Here is a 19,382-nt window from a genome sequence, read left to right as displayed (position 1 = left end):
AAAAGAGAGTTTCATTTCCTGCGCTTCTCCGGAGTGTTCAGGTCTCTTATATTTAGAGTCAAACATTTAAAGTGTCACATTCTACAATAGCATTTGTCATCACCTTATAATCTACGAGTTCCGGCACATTTGCAAACCTTATCAAAATATACCATGCATTCCCTACCCACCCAACCCTCCCATCGAGCCGCTCCCAACCCACAAAACCCCCCTAACTCTACCTTGCCCAAAATAATCCCCCAACAGAGTCCCCTGGTGTGAGCCACAGTACCTAACATAATCCGGGGCAAATTACCCCAGCCTGAACCCACTATAACCCCAGGACATTGTGCAGGGTATCCTAGTACCCCCATCTGTTACCTGAACAGATAGATTCCAAAATGTTATGCAACTACTCTACCTCCGTGATTGGTGATGATATAGCCTGTATTTTTTGCCTTCCATCTTTGATGGTAATTTGCTTTATTCTGAGGGTTTAGGAGTTGAGCCTCTAAGATGGGCCTCCCAGTCCTACTCCTGCTGCAATTTCTGTTTCCGCCCCCGATGCAATACAGTCAACCACTCCCATGGTTTAGATTGTTGGGACACTCGACCAGAGTCAGATACCATTGCGCCTTCCCCATCCTCTTCTTCAATTCGTAACAATGCTATACTTTTCGGGATGTAACCCTGCGCTGTGTGCCCTCAAAAAGGAAGAGTATACCAAAGGGAAAGGTCCATTTACACTTGATCCCACGGTCGCATAGTGCTCTGACCACCGGCTGCATTTCTCTGAGCTGGATTTCCATCCCCTTATTCTCCCGGGCCGTCCTCAGTATTTGCTCTTTTTGTTGATAAGAGGAGCATGCTGCCAGAACATCTGGTGGGCGAGCTCCTGAGTCACTCCTTTTCCGGCCAGTTCGATGTAGGCGGTCCGAGGATATTACCAGAGTTTCTTCCACGGGAACTAAATCGACAAATATATGGGTTACTGCTTCTTTTAGCTGAGAATCCAGAATAGGTTTCTCACGCGGATATTTGACCATCGGGACCTGTTCTCTAAATCTTCACATTGCACTTTGAATTTCCGTGTCACACTGGCGAGTTCTTCTAATGTAATGTCAGTTTGTTTACTTTCCTGTGAGAGTTCATGGAATGCCTTTTCATTGACCTCTATTCGCTCGCCAAGAGTGGCAATGTCTTTACTAAAATCTGAGAGTGACTGCTTTATTTCCATTGTGGAAGAAGTAAACTGCTGTTGGAAAGAGGCAGAATTTATCCTGGAATTGTTGAATGCTTGTTGCAAAATCTTCTTTAGCAGCCGCCATCGCCGTTGCCAGGACGTTTCAATGTCCAGAGAGAGAAGGTTGCACTACTGCGCATGTGGAAGCTGTCTCCGAACCTGCTGCCCCCCAGAGCCTCTGAAGCAGACTTTGTTTAGTAAGAGCGTCCTTAGAAGGCTGCTGTTGGATACTTTTCTTCTTGCCCCTCGGCATACGACACAGAGTCCACACTAGCTATGAGCTTAAGAACAAATAAAGCAGTTGCAGGTATGCACTAGAGAAGTATGCTGAGGTGTACATCCACTACTGAATATAGTTAGGTATATGAACAGGCTATTTGTCCCAGCGCAGCATTTATTGTTCAGGTGATGTGTCTATGCAAGAGGCTGGAAGAGCCCTCTGTGGTTTTCCACTGGCCCGACAAGGAAGTCTCACGTTTATATACAAGCAGATAGAAATTGACTAGACTGTTAGGTTTGCAGGCCCCAACCTTCCAGGTCGTTTGTTGCCTACATGGCAGATGAAAGCAGAGGTCTTACCGGATATTTATTGCATGTGCGGGCCTTAAAAAATTATCACATACTGTCCGCTCCTCTTGCAGTCCCTAATGCGGGCACAATTGTGCGATTACCATAGGCGTTGAAACTAGGAGGGGGGTGGGCCCAAACCAACAGCTTATAACAGAGGAAATGTTTATGGGCACCACGTCGTGTAACTGCAGCCACGCTGAACCCGGTGCGCACTATTCCCAGTTTTAAGCACACATTTTTGCTTCCCCAGCAGTGGTGATCACCGCATACCTCTTAGCTTAGAGGTAGATTTGCCAAAGGTGTTCAAGGCGTGACACACTTGTCCCGCACCCTGTCCATGCTGAGGGTTTGTCCCGCTCCACACACACAAGCAGGGCAGTAGCGCTTCTCGAAGTTTCCGGGGGTGGGTGCCCACAAAATTGCACACTCCCCAGTCACGGGTCCTCCCTGGCAGACACAGTTGTCCCGAAATCCGTCCAGTGCCCAGATGATCGGGATGAGGGATAATGCAAAGGAACAAGTTACTTACCTGTAACTGTTGTTCTCCAGCATGGGGTCTGGCATGGATTCACATGCTCATGAATAAAGAATACATAGCAGTACACACATGCACAACCACGGGAGGTGGCAAAGGCTCAACATTAAGCATTACATCAAACTCAACATTAAGCATCTTACCTCCTCACCAGGCTCACCTCAGGCGAACAGGTTGCGCAGCACTGCTTGGCCGACCCTGGACTCCTCCCTGGAATCCCGGTCGACGCAGTAGAATTTCGTGAAGTTGTGCGTCGACCTCCACGTAGCAGCCCTGCATATGTCCAGCAGGGGCACACCAGATAGGAACGCCGTGGTAGCTGCGATCGCTCTGGTGGAATGGGCTCTCGGACGGCCAGGCAGCGGTCGGTTTGCCAACCGGTGACAGTACATGATACAGCCGGAGAGCCATCTGGAAATGGAAGCCTTCGAGAGAGCCTTCCCCTGATTGACAGGTCCAAAGTTCACAAAGAGTTGTGACGTCTTCCGAAAACACGTGCGGTCTACGTAGAACTTCAGCGCTCTAGCCACATCCAGCGAGTGCAAAGTCCTCTCAGCCGGCGACGAAGGCGACGGGAAGAACACAGGCAACACCAAGGGTTCGTTGAGATGGAAGTCCGACGGTACCTTGGGCATGAAGGAGGGGTGCGTCCTGAGCACTACCCTTGTGTCGTGAAAAGTCAAGTACGGGGCCTTGCAGGAAAGGGCCTGGATCTCTCCCACTCGTCGTGCGGAGGTGATGGCCACAAGAAACGCTGTTTTCCACGACAGAAATTTCAACGGAGCCGAGTGCAGAGGCTCGAACGGAGGTCCCATGAGCTTGGTCAGCACCACGTTGAGCTCCCACGCCGGGGCCGGAGCCTTCACCGGCGGGAACGATCTGAACAGTCCCTTCATGAACTCTTTCACCAGACGATGAGACCACAAGGACGTCCGCCCCGTGGTTCTGGTGTATCGGGAGATCGCAGCAAGATGAATCTTGATGGACGCGTGTGCCAGTCCAGCTTTGGCCAGCGTCAGCAGGTACGGCAGTACTTGGGGAGCCGTAATCCGTAGAGGGTTAATTTTCTGTGCGTGGCACCAGACAGAGAACCTCTTCCATTTGTGTCCGTAGCATTTAAGAGTCGAGGACGCCCTGGCCTTTGCAAGAACCTCTCTGCAGTCGGCCGGTATGTCGTATCCTCCAAACTCTAGCGCTGCAGGAGCCAGGCCTGCAAGTTCAGCGATTTCGGGTTGTGGTGGAGGATGGCGCCTCCTTCCCTGGAGAGTAGATCCGCGTCCACCGGCAGCTTGATTGGCGGGGACGCTGACAAGTCCAGAAGGTCCGGGAACCATATCTGCCTCGGCCACGCAGGTGCGACGAGGATCATCCTGCACCGTGACCTCTTGAGCTGGTTGACGAGCCGGATTAGCAGTGGCAAAGGAGGGAACGCGTAGAGGAACAGGCCCTCCCAGGGGAACGAGAAAGCATCGCCCATGCTCCTCGCCTGGGGAAACCTGCTGGCGAACCTCCGGCACTTGGAGTTTGTCGCCGTCGCGAACAGGTCGATCTGGGGTGTGCCCCACCGTCGGAAGAGGCGATCCACTAGATCCTGCCGTAGCTCCCACTCGTGGCACGAGCGCAGCTCCCTGCTGAGTGAGTCGGAGATGGTGTTTTTTATCCCTGCCAGATGAAACGGCACCAGAAATATCCTTTGGGCGACGGCCCAATGCCACAGGTCCTGCGCCTCCTTGGACAGTGCTGGGGACCTGGTTCCGCCCTGTTTCCTGATGTAAAACATGGTGGTGGTGTTGTCGGTGAAGATCCTCACCACCTTGCCCTTGAGGGACGGAAGGAAGGACCTGAGGGCCCAAAACACTACACGGAGCTCCAGGACGTTGATATGTAGGAATTTCTCCATCGGGAGCCAAAGGCCTCTTGCGTGCAGATTTTCGGTGGGCGCTCCCCACCCTTCCAGGGAGGCATCCGTGGTCACTGTCTCCTGGTGGGCTGGGGTCTGGAAGTCCATGCCCGCCGTCAGATGCGCGCGGGTGCCCCACCACCGGATCGCTCGTCGGAAACTCTCGTCGAGTGTGATCCTTTCCTCGAAGCTGCCCGTCGTTTGGATCCAGCGCGCGTCCAGGAACTCCTGCAACGGGCGCATCCGGAGCCTGCACATGGGAATGAGGTAGATGCAGGAAGACATCATTCCGAGGAGGGACTTGATGGACCTCACCTTGGCCGCGTCGGCCACCAACATCCGCTGCACCTTGCCCAGGATGGTCCTGGTCCTCTCCTCCGACGGGGAGGCCAGAAGGGACACTGTGTTGAGCCTCGCTCCCAGAAACAGAGCGTCTTGCGCGGGTACCAGGTGGGATTTGGCGTAGTTCACGGAGAATCCCAGGTACGTGAGAAGTTGGACGGTCCTTGCCGTGTGAACCACGGCGAGCTCCCTCGTCTTGGCTCAGATGAGCCAGTCGTCCAGGTAGGGGTAGACGTGGACCCCCTCGCGGCGCAGCTGCGCCGCCACCGGTGCGAGGCACTTGGTGAATACCCTGGGTGCCGACCGTAGTCCGAAGGGGAGGGCTTTGAACTGGTAATGACGCCCTTGGACCACAAACCTGAGGAATTTTCGGTGCCCCTTTAGGATGGGAATATGGAAGTAGGCATCCTCCAAATCCAACGACGACAGGAAGTCTCCTTCCTCCAGCTGACCCAGGACGTGCTGGAGGGTGACCATCCGGAACTTCTGCGCCTTGATGAACTTGTTCAGACGTCGCAGGTCCAGGATGGGGCGCCATCCCCCCGTCTTCTTCTTCACGAGGAAGTATCTCGAGTAAACTCCGGAGCCCCGAAGCCTCTTTGGGACGAGTTCGATGGCGCCCTTCCTGAGCATCGCCTTTACCTCCAGGAGAAGTTGAGGGACGTGAAGTTCTTTCCTGGCCACGGGGGGGACGCGCGGACACCTTCTTTGAAACTCGAGCGCGTGGCCCCGGGCCAAGGCGTCCAGCACCCAACGGTCGGTGGAGATGGACTCCCACACGCTGACAAAGCTCGCCAGCCGGCCTCCCACCGGGGTGCTTCGGTGGGGGCCCGACACCACAGCCGGTTCAATCCTGCTTCGACGAGGCTTTGCCGCCTTGACCTCCTTGGCGACGACGGCGGGGTCCGCCAGACTTGCCTCGTCCTCTGTAGGCCTCCTGAGACGACGAGCGGGCCGCTTGACGGTAGGTGGAGAAATCGCCGCCGGAACCTTTGGAGGCGCCCTTGCCTCCGCTGCTCCGAAAGGGCGTCCGTTTTCCCAAACAGGTTGTTCCCATCGAAGGGCATGTCCAGGACTCTGGTCTGAACGTCTTGACGGAAGTCCGTAGCCTTGAGCCATCCACGCCGCCTAAGGCAAACGCCGTTGCCCAACTGGCGGAACCCAGTGTCGGCGATGTCCGTCGCAACGGTAATGGCGTGGTCCGAAGCCACCTCACCTTCCTGCAGGATCTCCAGGGCCTCTGCCCTCTTGTCGTCCGGCAGGAAGTCCAGCAGGGGAGCCAGTTTGTACCAGAGCTCCCTGTCGTAGCGGGCCACGATAGCCAAGGCGTTTGCCGCTTTAATCGTCGTCGCTGCAGACGAGATGACTCTGCGTCCCATAGCGTCCAATTTCTTTCCCTCGCCGTCCGGTGGGGAAGTCGATGTGGAGGCCGCACCCCCCCCCCCCCGCTTTCTTCCTGGCCGCCGCGGAGACGACGGAGTCCGGGGTAGGCTGCGCCCGGAGGCACAGGGGGGCCGTGTCCGGGACCCGGTACTTCTTCTCGTACCGGTCTCTTCTAGCTGGCGTCGTGGAAGGGTTCTTGAGGAGGGTGAGGCCCTCATCCCAAATGTCATCCAATAGAGGCACTGCGAGGACCGTCTTCCTCTTGGCCTCGCGCCGCTGATAAAGGAAACCTTCCTTCTTGTTCTCCTCAGGGCAGAGTTGGAAAAGCTCGGATGCCCTGGTGATCATGGAGTGGAACGATCCAATCTCGTCGGGCGGAGAAGCCCTGGTGGGAGGCGACGACGGTACATCCTCGTCGTATACCTCGTCGTCCGTACCCGTCGCTGCCGTGTCAGTCCCCGTATCATCCCCTCGGGTGGACGGGGAGGAGGGCTGGACGGGGCGCGACGGCTGAAAAGGAGGTGGAGGGTGGATCCTTTTTTTCTTGGTAGGGGGAACACCAGAAGGTCCCGGTTCTGGGTCCCCCGACGGGAGAGGTTCCTCCGTCGGCAACGGTAGTCTCGTCCTTATCTCTGAGCATAAGGACTGTATAGCCAACAAAATGGCCGCCGAGTTGTCTTGCGGCGCTGGCAGAGGGGAATCCGACGGGCGATCAGCGGCCCCGTCGGTACCCTCGACGATGTCGTCACCTGCGTCGGGATCCATCCCGACGGGCGGGTCTTCTTCCACGCCGAGGCCGTGGCTTAAGACCTCGACCAGCTCCTCCTCCGAGGTTGAAGCCGAATCTACGACGACGCCCTGCCCCCCCTTTTTCTTCCCCTTGGGGGATTTCACGGGGGTCCTATCGATGGGCACAAAAGAGGACTCCCTCCGAGGTGGCAGGGAGACTCTGAGCCCCGAGGTCGCCACCACTGGTGTAGCCTCCACAGGCTGAGCCAGGGCCGCCGGGACAGTTTCGATAGAGGGCTTGGCCGGATGGATTAAGGCCTTCACCACCTTAGGTGCGCTCACCGCCTTATCCTTGAGGGGGGGGACACTGCCTCGCTCCCCCTCCGCCTTCAAGCTCGACCGGGGCCTCTCCAGGAGCTTCGCCGGGTGCTCGGCCTTCCTCTTACCCGACCCAGAGCGTTGGCTCGTGGTTGATGGTGCCGGGGAGGGTGCGCCCTGCCTGGCGCCCATAGAGCCCGACCGTTCGGCACTCCCGGTGCCAGCGGACTCGCGGTGCTTGGCCTTATGTTGGACCCCCGTCGCCGGGGCGTCCTCAAAGGTCTTAGAAGACCGCTCGGATTTCTTCCTCTTCTTCTCGCCGGACGGGCTGTTCCCTTCTAGCCAGTTGGCGAGACGTTGATGGCGGTCCTTCATGGTCCGCTCCGACATGTTGCCGCAAAACGCACAGTCCTTCTCCACGTGCGTCTTGTCCTCATGTAGGCAGTAAAGACAAAAAGAGTGTTCGTCCTCCTTGAAGACGTTCTGCAGCTGGCATCCAGGGCAGACCCTGAACAGCTTTCCGGGCGTCGAGCTTCCCTTCTCCTGGGCCATGACCGGGCCTGAGAAACTTCTGGAGTCCTCCAAAAGCGTAGCTCAACGAAATCTTCACCCTTGAGGGGCGCAGACGAATCCGACACGGGTCCCTGTTGATCGATGGAGAGTCGGTGGAGCTTGAGGCTCTTTTGACCGAAAAAACGAAGTTTTTGAGAAAAAACGTGAAAAAAAATAGCACTAACGCTCAAGAGCAATAGCACGAGGATCCCAACACATGAACGTGCGGTAAAAATCTGAAGATGGCTGCCAGAGGCGGGGCTTAGGTAGAGGGCAGTCATTGGCTGTGGTCAGTATGACGCAGAGATCAGTGATTGGTTATTACTATGAAAGACAGATCAGAAACGAAACTGATACTGTTTTTTTCTTTACCGAGGATTCCCAGCCTGACGACGGGGAATATTCATGAGCATGTGAATCCATGCCAGACCCCATGCTGGAGAACACTGGGTGCTTGCTGCCATGCCAAGTCTGTTCCGCAAATCCGCTGTTAACAACTAATCTTTCCTGGTGGATAAAAAAGTTCAACCAGCTGCTTTTATGTTCCGCTACCGTGACCGGATAATAGAGTCCTCATGTACAGCGTTCCAGAGTCAGGATATGTCAGGATATGCGGGGAAAGCAGGCTGCACCTTTAGCAGTGGAGAAGAGAGTTGCAAACATGTCCTCAGGTTGCAACGGCCATCTTGCAATCCCCAATCTTTGTATCTTATCCTCTCAGAAACCAGGCATGAAGATTCAGGGTTCTGATTTCTCAATGAAGAAGACAGCCCCCCCTCTTGTAAGAGTAGGTCCACTCTCTGGGTAAAACAGAATGGAGGGCAGAAGGACATGTCTAGAAGGTCCATGGAACACGTCCTCCTGGCCCAATCTGGAGCAATCAGGATCATGGACTCCCCGAACTTCCTCAACCTCCTGATGGCATGAGGAATGAAGGTGACTGGTGGGAACGCATACATTCCCAGTCCACTTCAAACCCATCCTCCAAAGCTCCTCTTTGAGGAAATTCCCTTGAGTTGAACAGGCTGCACTTCCTGTTGATACTGGATGCAAACAGATCTACTTGAGAGGTTCTCCAACGTGCAACGGTCTTCCTAAACAACCTCCCACTCATGGGAGATGGTGATCTGCCTGCTCAGAGCGTCCTGTTCTCCTCTCCAGCTCGATGACCAGCCGACAGAGAAATCCTGTTTTGTATTGCCCAAAACCAGATCTGCGTTGCATCCCTGCACAGTGGTAATGACCCTACACCTGGTGAGGTGATGCATGGGCACTGTGTTGTCTGTCATTATCAGGACATTCTTACCCTGTATGGATGGCAGAAAGGCCATGGGCGCCAGTCTGATCGCCCTCAGCTCTAATAAGTTTATGTGTAGTCTTGATTCTGATCGGGATCAAAGTCTGATGATCGTGAGATCTCTCGTGTGAGCTCCCCATCCCGTGAGGAAAGAAGCCATGACTACTGTTATCTCTGGCCAGGGTTGTCAGAAAGTTTCCCCTATCATCACATTCTCCTTGTAGGCCCACCACAGACTAAAGAAAGTCTGTAAACTTGCCTGAGAATTGTGACCATTGGGATTTGGGGACCCAATGGAGGCACCTCATCCTTAGACAGTTTTCTGGCACCAGGAAAATGAAGGATGCCATGAGACCCAGAAGCGTCAGAAAATCAAATGTCGGCAGATGTTGGGGGTTCTGAAATCTCGTTACCATCTGCAAGACATGTTGAGCCCACAACTCGGGAGGCAAACCCTTCCCTGAAGAAGAGTCCAGGACCGCTCCACTGAATTAAAGCTTCTGCAAAGGTATCATCTGGGACTTCTTGAAATTGAGGGAGAAGCCCAGTTCGTGGAGGGAGTGGCAAGTGCTGTACAGATGTTCCAGAGCTTGTTCGGAGGAATGAGCTCGGATCAGACAATTGTCTAGGCAGGGAAATATTTGAATCCCTCCGCTCCTTAGATTCACTGACACCACTGCCATCAACTTGGTGAAATCCGTCGGGGTGGAGGTGAGCCCGAAAGACAGTACTCTAAACTGATAGTGTGAACTGTGGTTGGGATGTGGGATGTCCATGAAAAAAATCAAATGGAGAAGAACAAGTTACTTACCCCTGGTAACGTTCTTTCAACTGGATGTTCCTCCCACGCTTTTCTTATCTTTGATATTTCCAATATCCCAGCTTTGCTGCTTAGGAAAACAAATGTCAGCAGGGAGTGCTGTGCGTCGATGCCTGTCGAGTCGTTGTCCCTCGGAGGCCTACGTCTCGAAGTCGACGTCACTGCAGGTATAAGTAGCACTGGCACCGCCAGTTGCCCATTTTTATAAATTGAGCATTACCTTGTTTTTGATGGGTACTACCCCTGAGAGAGCGTAGGCTGCAACAGCAAGGGAAATTCTACTGCGGGGTAGGTTGGGAGAGGCGATGAGGAATACGTGTGAGGATCATCCAGTCGAAAGGGATAAGTAACTTGTTCTTCGAATGGACTGTGTCCTCCCACGTATTCCTTATCTTTGATACACTCCCAAAGCAGTTAACCTAATTTGGAGGTAGGATTAGAAATGAGTATGCATGAGAATTTTATGGTTGTGTATGCACTGAATGCAACACCGCTTTCCCAAAAGTGGAATCTTAGCCTGAGGAAGAGTCTAAACTGTAATGTTTAGTAACAGTGTGCACAGACGACCATGTGGCAGCTGCACATATATCCTTTATCCGAACCCCCCTCTACAAGGCAGACGAATGAGCTTTTAGTTGTTCTGAAGGACCTTTACCTACCAGTTTGTAGCATTCTGATATTATAAGAATAATACATCTGGATATAGTTTGCTTGGAAATGGCCAGTCCCAGTTTGTGACTTGAATAGCCCACAAACAACTGGTCATCTTGCCGAAATTTTGCCAATCTGGAGATGTAAAAGCTCAGTGCACGTCTAGGGTCAAGCCTGTGAAATCTTTTCTCAGGCTTGTGGAGGAGGATAAAAAGATGGTAACGTTATCTTCTGAGTAATATGAACAATTTTGGGGAGAAAATTAGGCTTCACCTTCAGTACCACTCTGTCTTTATAAAAGATAGTATGAGGAGGCTTGCAGGATAAAGCCTGTAGCTCACTCACCCTTCGGGCTGATGTAATTGCCACTAAAAAAACGTTTTTCAGAGTTAGCAGTCTTAAGGGACAAGAGTCTAAAGACTCGAACGGAGCTCCCATAAAAAAGTTTAACACCAAGTTGAGTTCCCACAGTGGAACTTGAAACGGTACTGGAGGGAAAACATTAGTTAGTCCGTTTAAGAATTGTACTATTAGAGGATTCTTAAAATAGGAGACTTCCTCTGAAGTGCGCTTAAAAATAGAAAGCACGGTTGGCCGCCAGGGGGCGCACGGATGAAGATCCTCCCCGTGTGAGCTCCGTCTCACGGTCCCCCAAAAGTGCTCTGAGCCCCCACTTGTGGCCCCCCCACCTGCTAAACAACGACGGCCCAAGCTTGCTGACCCTGGCCCCCACCCAGTTGGCGAAACTCCGGTGAAAATCAGAGCGTTTTCGGTGGAGAAAGGAGCTCCAGCCTGAACTTCCCTTCAGGGCCTCCTACGCGGCACCCTTGCAACAGCCCACAACCGCCAGAGACCAGTGACGCCGCCGAGCTCTGTTCCGGCTCCCTGCCCTGGCTCTCTCAACGACGTCTCGCCTGGAGGCTTTCGGGGAGTGGGAGAGCCCTTGACGTGTGGCGACTGCTCCCGCCGCCCACCCTATGGCAGACCCGTGGTATCGGATGCGGCCCAACTTTAACGAAGACCCACGCTGGTGAGTCCCACATGCTCCTAATACGCAGAGCTAACCGCAGCCCCCGTTGCACGTTCCTCGGAGCGCTTTGCAGCCCGCTTCCATCTACGGGCTGCGCAGCTCCACCCGCGCAGGGCCCCCATTTCTTCCTCTCTGCCCCGGCTAACTGTGCAACGCGGACGGCACGGACCAAACTTCCAGCTGCCTCCAGCTTATCCTGTGGGTGTTTTGGCCCACCACTAAGCACTACTGAGCCTCGCAGCCCATCTCAAGGGGGAGGGTAGGGCCCCTGATTCCAGGGCGTGTGCCTCCTCCCATCCCAATACCCCGGACCCCTGGGACACCAGTGACATTACTCTGCGGCCCAAGCCTGGAAGGCCATAACGCGCCGACCCTAACGAGCGCTCCCCCTCATGGGACAAGGAACCCCACGCTGCTGATTCCACCATATGCGGCGGAGACCCCTCTAACCATCCGGAGTCCCGGTTCCCCCGTATCAAGACCCTAAAGGGTCGAGAAAATACTGAGCGCCTTAATAGCACACACAGTCACGAGGAGATGACCGAAATCCTCTGAAGTACTATTAAACGTCCAGTAATTAATTGCAACCACTGGAAAGAGACCCTGCCCGAACTACAAGGCACAAAAACATCAGCTCCGCAGAGGGTATGGCCCCCTGGCACACCTGGCTCCGGCCGAGGTGTAAGGGAAAGAAGAGAAGAGAACAGGGGCGTGTGCCTCCTCTGTGGCAGTGAGTACTCCGGCAACTCCATGAACCAACGTGTAGGAAGCGGGTCTACAGACGCATGAACGCTCGACAGAAACTTGCTGCCTACGCTTACATTGGGCCCAGAATGGCTGCATCATCCACTATGGATAAAGAAACTGCCGCTACGAAGGGAGACATAGCAGACTTATTAGCGGAAATAAGAAACATGGGAGCCAACATTGGAGGGAAAATCGACAAGCTCACACAGCGCCTTGACAGCATAGAAGACAGGGTCGAAGGAGTCGAAAATAATCAGGCCTCAATCGATATCCACGAAACACAGCTAGACAATAGAATAACAGACCTGGAACGAAGGGAACAGGAAATTAAACTCAAGATGGATGACTTGGAAAATCGCGAAAGGAGAAACAACCTGTGCTTCTTTGGGATTCCAGAGAAAGAAGGGGAAACGGAGGAGGACTTGAAATCAACTCTCCACGACATCATTAAGCTCCTCGTCGCAGACGACAACATTGATGAGCCTAAAACGGAGCGCATTCACAGAGCCGGAGGCCTGCCTGGAGGCCCACGATCGGTGTTGGCCAGGTTTCACCGTTACCAGGACAAGACGAGAGTGTTGGAGAAAGCGAGGAGTGGAGGTGCTATCACCCTTTGTGGGGCCCAAATAACTATCTTCCAGGACCTCTCGTCTCTGACCCTGGCTCTACGAAAAATGTGCAAACCACTTACTACTTGGCTTAAGAGTCGTGACACACGCTACAGGTGGGGATACCCCTTCTCCCTCTCCTTTGAGCATGAAGGCATGCGAATTAGACTAAACTCTGAACAAGAAATCAAAGCATGCATCTCTGAACTACTGGGCCCGCAGGAACACGGAGAAAATCGCAGCCAACTACCTAGAAGCCAAGAGGAATGGCACGTGCAGGGCCCGAAACGGAGGAAGGTGAAGGGCTCGAGGAAGTACCGTAGAGGAAATGGCCCTTCAGAAGGTGGCAGCTGATACCGAACAAGTGTAACGCACCTAAATTGACTTAACCTTTAACATGAAGATTTCGAAGTTATGTGCTCTGAAAATGGTTCTGAATCTTCTACCTATATGACACTGAACTGATTATTGTCGGGGGTGGGATATAGGGGGCTCATTCGACATTAGTAATGTTTATTAGATACGGGGACCGTGAAGTAACGGTCTCCTCTAGTGGTTCGATCTCGGACCAGTGCTTTCAACTGGGATCGATCGAACGCCACCGAACTCAGGGAGGGGAGGGGGGTGGTGGGTGGGGAACCGGGAAGAGACTCTGGGTTGAATCGAGGGAACATTTGAAAGTCTTAAAAGGGGAAATGCTGGTATGGTTGTCTAAACTCCAAGGCTCGAAGTTACAGCGATCATCAGGTCCACACGAGCATTCAAAATGTTGCTATACTGACCGCTGAACCATGCAATAGGGGCACCATGAGGGTGGGAACGCTTAACGTCAAAGGTCTTAATTCACCTACTAAAAGATCACTCCTTGCTAGAGAATTTCGAAGGTCAAATATGGATATACTCTTTGTGCAAGAGACCAAGTACATGAGGGGAGAGGAAAGGGCAATCCTGGGAAAAAGAACTGGGTTGGAATTCTGGGGCTCTGGACCCCTGAAGAAAGGGGGAGTGGGAATACTCATCAGAAAGGGGCTAGATTTCAGGGCCTCGAAAATTTGGTCCGATGCAGAGGGTCGGGCTCTCCTGGTGTCGGGGACCATTGGAAGGCTGTCCATTACGATCGCCACGATTTACTCCCCTAATGTGGGACAACTCCGATTCCTATCCAAGACAATCCCCAAAATAATGCTAGAGGCAACAGGTCACGTCATCATTGGCAGTGACTTTAACATATGGGCAGACCCGGATCTCGACTGGCACCCCGGTAACCCAGAAAGACGCGAAGCAGGCAGAGGAGATCACACTCAATTTAAAACGATGATGGACTTGTATGGCTTGATTGATGTGTGGCGCTGCATGCACCCAATGTAGAAAGAGTACACCTTTTTTTCGGCCCCACACAATACGTTCACTCGCATAGACTACCTTTATTCCTCCAGTGACTTATTTGACACGGCCACACATTCACAAATAGCGACCATCTCATGGTCCGATCACAACATGGTATCCCTTGATTTAGTATGGGATTCCTTGCCCGTTAGATGCGGACAATGGAGATGTAACGAGACGTTATGGAAGGATCCTGTTTTCAAGTTAGAGATGGAAACTGAAATTGAAGAATATTTCCGAACGAATGATACTGGGGAAGTCTCGAAACAAGGGGTTTGGGAAGCTGGGAAGGCAACATGGAAGGGAATCCTCATGCGGGAGGGAGCTAAGAAAAAAAGAGAGAGAGCCCTAATTGAAAACAGAATCCGTACAGAAATTACCCAACTGGAAAGTGATGCGAAGAAAGGGGACACTGTTGATCCTGACAAAGTTCTAGAAGCAAGGAAAAAAAGGGAAGAGTTACGCCTCCTGGAACATGAGCAAATAGCCCGCAAGCTTCTCCTCTTGAAACAGAAGTTTTATGAGAAAGGGGACAAGGCTGACGCGCTATTAGCGGCCAGACTCCGTGCCCAAAGGGCAGAACGCAGGGTTCAAGAGATAGTACAAGGAGAATCGGGTGTGGGAACTCCCCGCCCCACCATTCCGGAATCCTTTGCGGATTTCTATGAGACCCTGTACACCCCTGAAGACGACCCACACACTCCCTGCATTCGATCCTACTTGGACGACGTTGCTATGCCCAAATTGACACGAACTGAATCAGATACGCTTGACGCCCCTATAACAGGAGAGGAGATCCAAGAGGCTATTAAGAGACTTACATTAGGCAAATCCCCGGGGGAGGACGGGTATACAGCAGGTTTTTACAAAACATTCGCCCCGCAACTCACACCCTTCCTTGTTGGTTTATTCAATCGAATTCTAGAAACAGGAAATCCTCCAGACTCATTTGTCAAAGCACTCATAGCAGTTATCCCGAAAGAGGGGAAGGATCCCACGAAGTGTGGATCATATCGCCCCATCTCCTTACTAAATATAGATGCCAAAATATACTCCAGGGTTCTCGCAGCTAGGATTGAATCCCTTATGCCCCGCCTTATCCATCCCGACCAGGTGGGCTTTATAATTGGCCGCCAAGGTGCAGATACCATGCGCAAGACATTACACTTGGTGCACGCCTCCCACAACCTAAATACCAACCCAGCATTGCTTTCCATTGATGCTGAAAAAGCGTTTGACAGGGTGAACTGGGATTTCTTAATGGAGGTCCTTCAAAAAATCGGACTAGGCCCAAACCTTAGAAGGGGAATTAAAGCGATATACTCGTCTCCCATTGCCTCGGTATTCGTTAACGGGGAGTACTCCAGGTGGTTCCAATTGAAACGAGGCACTAGACAGGGATGCCCCCTCTCAGCTATCTTATTCGCCCTATCACTTGAACCGCTTGCACATAAGATCAGGGAAGATGAAACCATAGAGGGGATCCATCTAGGAGACACTGAATATAAACTCGCCCTGCATGCTGATGCTATTCTTTTACATGTGGTTAATCCTGAGAAATCAGTCCCCCAAGCCATCCTCCTCTTGGAGGAATACGGTCACCTCTCGGGCTTCAAGATCAATCGTGCCAAAACTACGCTCTTTCCCCTTCAGGGAGATGCTGAGGCGAATACTGTGAAATACTCCTCCTTGGGTTTGTCGATCGAACACGACAAGATGCAATACCTCGGGGTACAAATAACGAAACAATTAGACTCCCTGTATGAAGCAAATTTCCCACAACTTCTTACAAAGCTCCGCGCAGATCTGGCCAGGTGGGATAAAATGACCATCTCATGGCTTGGCCGCCTCAATGCCGTCAAAATGACCTCCCTCCCGAGGTTTCTTTATCCCTTCCAAATGCTTCCAATCAAAATACCGGATCAATACTTTAATGAGGTGAAGAAGGAAATTCTAAAATTCCTGTGGAGGGGGAAAAGGGCCAGGATAGCCTACTCCATGTTGACGCTCCCCAAAGACAAAGGCGGGGTGGGACTCCCTGATCTCCGGAAATACTATGCTGCTGCCCAACTGCGTGTGTTTGTCCCCCACCTACGCAATCACAAAGAACCACAATGGGTAGCGATGGATAATCATTACTTGACCCCAGCAACACTTGGGGAATGGTTATGGGCCCCACGAAACCGGGTATTGAGGAGAACAAGAAACCACCCGCTCTTTGTTGCTATATGGGATATATGGCGAGAGGGTTCGGAGATGACGGGAATCACGACATGGCCGTCCCCATTGAGTCATCTATGGTCCCCGGGCATTAATAACTATATCCCCAATGTCGAGAGGTTCCAGACATGGTTTGAAGCGGGACTAGAAAGAGTGGGCCAGCTCCTCCGCAGTGACTCATTTATCACCCTCCCAGAGTTAACAGAAGCCCTAAATATTGGAGTCCTCTCCACCTTCCATTATTTACAAATTAAAGGGGTATTGACCAAATCTGAGTGGAAAGAAAAATTAAGTAGAGACCTCACCCCTTTCGAAAAAATGCTAGATTCCAAGACGCACAGGAAGAACCTGATTTCCCTCATATACACCTTACTCCTGAACGGAGGTGGTAAATCCTCACTTACACTCAGACGGCGATGGGAGACTGATATGAAGATCGATATAGATGATGACGAATGGGACAAAATGTGTGCCATGGCGTTGCGTACTTCCATATCATGTCAATATAAACTCCACTCCATAAAACTTTTACATCGCTGGCAATATGATCCATATAGATTATCCAAGATGTACCAATCTTCCTCCCCCTCCTGCTGGCGTGAATGTGGGCAGGTTGCAGACTACTGGCACATGTGGTGGGGGTGCCCCAAGATCAAGATCTTTTGGGATGAGGTCCTGGGATGGATCAGGCGCACTGATGGGATTCACAGAACAGCAGATCCGCACCTAGTCTTGTTCAGCCTCGAAAAAACTGAAGACGAATGGACAAAGGTCCGAGGCCTAACCCCCTATTTATTGCTCGCGGCCCGAGCTTTACTTGCTACTAAATGGAAATCGCCCACGACCCCGTCCAAGCAAGAGTGGATCAATGTGGTGTTGAACATATGCACCATGGAAAAAATCACTGCATCCCTCCACGGTAGAGTGACACAATCCGAGCTCCTATGGTCGGACTTTCTGAGAGCGCACATGTCTAATTGAATACCCAACTACAGATGTGGATGACCCCCCATCTTGAATGAAATAAAACACGTTTCTTGGAAAGAACATACCGACTCTCACCCCTCTGAACTATACCTCCCCCTCACCATTACATAAACACCGCCCGAAGGTCACAGGCGCTCCTCCCACATGTCGAACCCTTAAATACACCACACACAACAGAAACTTCACCCTTACTGACGACCGCAGCACCATAACACCTTATTCCCTTAAAGACTTGTCTCTCTTTCTCGGGGCAGGGGAGGGGGGATGGGAAAAATTGTTAATATTTGTAAAGAATGTTCAATATTCGGATTTTATTCATGCCTTTTTCTTTCTTTTATTACTTCCTATATGTGCACACTCTCAGTTGTACTGATCGTTTATTGATGATACTATACGATGTGGAACAGAACGATGATGATGAATCCTCTCTATACTTATAGATGTAACTGTTCCTCTGTGTTGCCTTAATGAAGATAAATGTTAACTTTGAAAATTTAATAAAATTGAATTTAAAAAAAAAAAAAATAGAAAGCACTGCCAGATATCCCTTGATGGTACCAATCTGGAGCCCCAGATTTGCCAGATGTAATAGAAAGGATAACACCTTCGCTGCAGTACATGAAAAAGGGTCCACATTCTTATCTCTACACCAGCTGCAGAACTTATTCCAGCGGCAGCGGTACAAAGATTTGGTTGCTGGCCTTCGGGCCGAAAGCAAAATCTCCATTACGTCATCCGGGAAGTTCCAATTTTTGTATCTAAGCCTCTCAGAAACCATGCGTGAAGGCTGAGAGTCCTGATATCTGGATGGAGAACCAGACCCTCCTCTCGCGAGAGAAGGTCCTCTCTTTGTGGAAGACGTATTGGAGGGCAGATGGACATGTCCAGAAGGTCTGGGTACCATGTCCTCCTGGCCCAATCCGGGCAACTAGGATCATGGATTTCCTGAACTTTCTCAACCTCCTGATCACAGGAGGAATGAAGGGGATTGGAGGAAACGCGTACAGGAGTGTAAATTCCCAGTCCACCACGAACAAGTCTCCTAGAGCTCTTCTTGGGGGAAATTCCCTTGAGCAGTACAGTTCGCACTTCCGGTTGGCACCGGTCGCGAACAGATCCACTTCAGGGGTTCCCCAAAGAGTGAAGATCTCTTGAAGGACTTCCTGAGCTAGTTCCCACTCGTGGGAGACAGTACTCTGCCTGATCAGAGTGTCCACTATCGTGTTCTTCTCTCTGGTGAGGTGAACTGCCAACAGAGAGATTCCTCCTTGTATTGCCCAGAAATAGAGCTGCATTGCCTCTCTGCACAGTGACAGTGACCCTACACCACCTCTTTTGTAGAGGTAGTACATGGCCCTGTGTTGTCCGTCATTATTAGGACATTGTTTCCCCATACAGAAGGCAAAAAGGCTTTCAGCGCTAGTCTGATTGCCCTCAGCTCTAAAAGGTTGATATGTAGTTTGGACTCAGATGGAGACTAACGACCGCTGATGGTCAAATCGTTGGAATGGGCTCCCCACCCCATGAGTGAGGCTTCCGTCACTACTTTTATCTCCAGTCATGGTTGCCAAAACGGATCTCTTTTCAAGATATTCTCCCGACAGGCCCACCACCGAAGATCCAGTGACATTCTGCTTGGGATTTGTAGGAGATCTGACATTGTTCCTGAGAATTGTGAGCACTGGGTCCTGAGAGCTCACTGGAGAGATCTTATTCTCAGGTGAGCCTCTGGCACCAGAAATATGCAGGATGCCATGAGGCCGAGGAACCTCAGAAAATCGAAGGGCGGTAGATGCTGGGCAATCTGGTATTTGGTCACCATCTGCAGAATGTCTTGAGTCAACACCTCTGGTGGTGAAGCTTTTCTAAGGGATGCATCCAGGACTGCTCCGATGAAGCCCATCCTGTGAAGGTAGTGACAGGTGGAGCTGAGATGTTACAGGGCCTGTTCTAGGGAACTGGCCCTGATCAGCCAATCATCCAGGTAGGGGTAGACCTGAATCCCCCCTCTCCTGAGACTCGCTGCCCCAACCGCCATTAGCTTGGTGAAAACCCTTGGGGCGGAGGTCAGCCCAAATGGCAGAA

The 19,382-nt window shown here is 51.9% G+C and overlaps 1 protein-coding gene across 4 annotated transcripts in view; it reads right to left on the bottom strand.

Moving 5' to 3' along the window:
* The window catches only part of DNAAF1 (dynein axonemal assembly factor 1), a 1,258,717-nt gene that overhangs the window by 685,662 nt on the left and 553,673 nt on the right, over window positions 1-19,382 (bottom strand). The window lies entirely within an intron of this gene.

Source organism: Ambystoma mexicanum, chromosome 1q (assembly GCF_040938575.1).
Source record: "Ambystoma mexicanum isolate Mex_15411 chromosome 1q, UKY_AmexF1_1, whole genome shotgun sequence".
NCBI lineage: Eukaryota > Metazoa > Chordata > Amphibia > Caudata > Ambystomatidae > Ambystoma > Ambystoma mexicanum.
This window is presented reverse-complemented; position numbering and strand designations above follow the sequence as displayed.